Source organism: Homalodisca vitripennis, unplaced genomic scaffold (assembly GCF_021130785.1).
Source record: "Homalodisca vitripennis isolate AUS2020 unplaced genomic scaffold, UT_GWSS_2.1 ScUCBcl_1551;HRSCAF=5313, whole genome shotgun sequence".
NCBI classification, from domain to species: Eukaryota; Metazoa; Arthropoda; class Insecta; order Hemiptera; family Cicadellidae; genus Homalodisca; species Homalodisca vitripennis.
The window spans coordinates 39,700-44,002 of NW_025777670.1; positions in this window are offsets into that span (position 1 = coordinate 39,700).

Sequence of the window (4,303 nt, forward strand, 5' to 3'; positions counted from 1 at the left end):
GCTAATTCACAAACGTGTATAGACCATATTTTTGTCAGACACCGTGATTTAACAATTTTTAAAAGTGCCATTTTTGATGTTGATCTCACTGACCATTGTATGTTAGGTTTAGCAATTACAGTTCCTAGTAATCAACATGTAAATAGCATAGTGGTTAGTCATGATTTTAGTATTATTGATTATGATGAAGTTGTATTAAAACTGAGTGATATAAGCTGGGATAGTTGTTTTATAACTGAAAATGTTAATGTATGTTTTCATGATTTTTTAAATATTTTATGCGATACTATTAATAGTTGTAAAAAAAGTAGGGGTACAAAAAGTAAATTTGAGAAAGCAAAGAAAATTAGCCCCTGGATTAACACAAAATTACTAAATAAGCTAAATTTATATTTATATTATATTTATATTTATTTACAAAGTTATATAGAATTTATAAAACCAGGCCATATGATACGAATTGTTGTTCTTTCTATAAAAATATTTTTTTAAATCTACAAAATGAAATTAGCACAACAAAAAATAGTTATTATCGTAAAAAAATTAATGAAGCTAATGGAGATACATCACTTCAATGGAAAATTGTAAATAGTTTAAGTGGAACCACCTCTAGAGGATCAGTTGAAAAAGTAGAACTGGATAGCGGGGAAATTTTATCAGATCCACAAGTTGTAGCGGACATAGTAAATCAATACTTCACTGAAGTTCAGTCTAATCAATCCGTTAATATAGATAACGTTAGGTTAGGTTAATTAATTATTTAAATAATATAGGTTATTTTAGTATTAGTCAATTTGGTTTTCGTAAAGGTAAATCTACTGAAGATGCTCTTGTGAACTTTACAACTATGATTTATTCTAGCTTAAATCAAGGGAAAAAATCAACGGGTCTGTTTATTGGTTTTAAAAAGGCGTTTGATTTAGTTGACCATGAGATTTTGCTGTTGAAATTGGAGGCGGCGGGAGTACGGGGCGTAGCCTTGAGTTGGTTCCGTGGTTTCATCACGGGCAGGGAGCAGCGGGTACATGTTTGTCAGTCCGTCAGTGCACCACTTCCGGTTTCATCTGGGGTACCGCAGGGAAGTGTAATCTCATCTACACTTTTCCTTATTTTTATAAATGATTTGTTAGAAATAAATTTTAATGGGAAGGTTAGTGCGTTTGCTGACGATATTGCTTTGTTCTATTCAAATAAAAATGTGCAAGTGCTGAAAAATCAAATTTTAGAAGATTTATTATTATTAAAAAATTGGTGTACATTAAATAAAATGCAGGTAAATGTTGAAAAACACAGTATGTAAATTTTAACTCTAATGATTTAATTTTTGACCAAGACCTTAAGTATCATGCTTTAAATTGTGGAGAAATTGACTGTAATTGTAAGATAATTAAAAAAGAAGACCATTTTAAATACTTAGGATTAATTTTTGACAAGAAATTAACATGGGAAAATCACATTGCAACTTTTAAAAAACCAAACTTAATTCAACATTCAGAAAGTTTTATTTTTTTTAATTTTTGCGATCAAGATTTGTTAAGAACTTTATATTTCGCTCTGGTTAATTCAAGAATAGAATACGGTATTATTTGCTGGGGGGTGGAACATCTAAGTACTTAATAGAGAAATTAAGAGTAGTTCAGAACCATTTTATGAGAATTATTTTGTACAAACAGAGGAGAGATAGTTCTTTTCCACTTTTTTGTCGACTTAAAATATTGCCTTTGCAGAATTTATTTATCTTTAAGGTATTAAGGGCTTTTTATCTCAGAAGTAGCAATTTGGGAACTACTGATGTAACATATGAGACCAGAAGTATAGAAAATCGAATTTTCCGAGTTCCTAAAGTAAACAAGTCTGCATTTAAACATTCTTTTTCCTATGTTGGTCCCAAGTTTTTTAATAGATTGCCATACGAAATAAAGTTAGCAAACGATATAAATTCTTTCAGTTTTAAGCTAAAGACATTTTTACTATCTTTTGAAGAGTGTAATTGGTTTTATGATTAACTTCAAATTCAAAATTAGCACTAATTTACAGTAACTTTTCATTTAAATAAAATAAGATGAGTATGTTTATGTTCTTAATAAAAATGATTTTCAATCAGTGTACTGTATATTTGCCGGGTTTTTATTTTTATTTTTACGTGTTACTGTGGAAGCATAATTTTCTTTGTTTTGTATTGTAAGCCATTTGTTATCTAGTGAGTAAGGTATAGAAGTGTATTGATAAGCCAAATGCTAGTGTTAAGACACAGATGCCATAGAGAGCGACTCGGCTGTTGAAAGCACATTAAGAAACTGGACTCTGACACAAACAGTGTATTTTATTTTGTTATGTTTATACTGGCCACAATACTAGTAAAAGTGGCCAGTTAATTCCAAGATGTTCATTTTTTCAATATTAATTTTGTTGTTTGTGGAAGGAATAAAATCATTTATTCATTTATTAAAATTTTGCCGCTCAAATACATAAAGATAAAAATATTAAAATAAAGTCTGAAGCAATTTTAATTCTCTAAAGTAATACCAGCTTCTATTTCAACCCATTGCATAATTATTGCTATCTTCACCCAACAATGGAAATACAAGGAATTACCATAAAATACTCGTAAATTTAAATATAAGAAAATAATAATGGCAAAAGAATCGTCGAATTTTTGCGCCAGATTCTGCTACTTGAAAATTCAAATAATTTCATCGGAGATGCAAGGCACTACTATAAAGTAAATCTCGAAACGAATGAACGAAACTAAATACATGAATGCAAGATTAAAAAACTAGTTATCTTTATTTTATGACACGGCATATTTCACTAACTGTAGCTAAAAATGGACAGACGGAATTTATAACGGCACAAAGAGTTCTCCAAGATTACATAAGCAAGAGAAATAATCAGTATGGAGGGTTTTTTGTTTTAATCATGGACAGTGGTCTCAGCTGCCATGACGAGAATTACAAAATCGATAGAATAAAAATGTATAAACTAGTAATAATTTATAAGGTTATGAAAATACTAACTGATAGACAACTAATGCGGATGCAATAGCTCACTAACCGAAGGTGAAATCACATAACAACGCATTAGCTGTACAAATAAAAGTAATAATGAATAGTAATTACGAATTAATGTCAAAAAACCCAGCGTTATTAAGTAGACTTCTAAATCTACCTATTGCAACGTGTAATATGCAAACTAATGATATGTCTATGTATGATTACGATACGAGCCGCAATTTTTAGGCATCTTCACGAAACTTGGTAAGGCGTTCTACAAGTGAATGCCAAGGTCTACTTCATCAGACAAGCAAGCAATTTCTCTATAAATATTATATACAACTTGTGCTTGGATGAGCTTGTATCAAAAATAACATACTCATTCTTATAGATACATTTTTGACGAGGATGGAATTTTCGGTTTTTAAACAAGGAGGTAGAGGCCTAAAGTGACAACTATTGTCTTTAACAATATTACTCTATACTCCTTGTATTTTTATATATTTTAACCTAAATTGCAAAGGATGTTTTATGTGATTCATTTCAAACAAGGGTGGTTTTCAGCACCATTTGAGACATGAGGGGAGGAAGTGTCGGATCAAAATGAGTCTATGATAAATTAATATGAACTTGTAAAGGGATAGCCATTACATAATATTTGTATTAGTGTTTCATTCCTTGCTACAAATATTTCGAAATATGATGATTTGCCATCGGAGTTTTAGTCAATAGACTGGTAGTTGGCACTGACCGCGGCCGCGACCTTCCGATGACCGACATATTTCAAAGGTCAAAATCTGCTAGAAACCGCAGCTCACAAGCTCCTCTGGCTGTCAATAACCAAGTAATTCTTAATGCCGGGAGCTGGCAGTTGCTGCTAAAAACCGAGACCTCGGAAGGCGGTACCAAAAAACTTTACTTGCCAAACGCCGAAGGTTTCCAGAATACAAGTGCTCTTTGCGGTTGAGACTCCTATATCCCAAGTGCAGCCAGAGTCCACAAGCTTTTAGAGACCGGGATTTTCAAGAAATCCGAAAACTGCCAGAATCTGTGTGCTTCTAGAACTAGCAGATCGCAGGTTTGTGATCAAACAGAGGCTAGAAGCTCCCGCAGATGTCAGAGGTTACCAGTTTATAGCGTATGTAAAGTTATAGAGCTGCCTCAAAAAACAGACAATAAAGAAGGAAACATTCAAGGCGGTGGGATCGCAGCGTAGAATTTTTAAGTGTAGTCAATCGACTCCGGAATCTAAAATGCAAGAAAACAGAGCAATGATTAAGCGTAATCTGTGTAGTCAAACTCGATAGAGC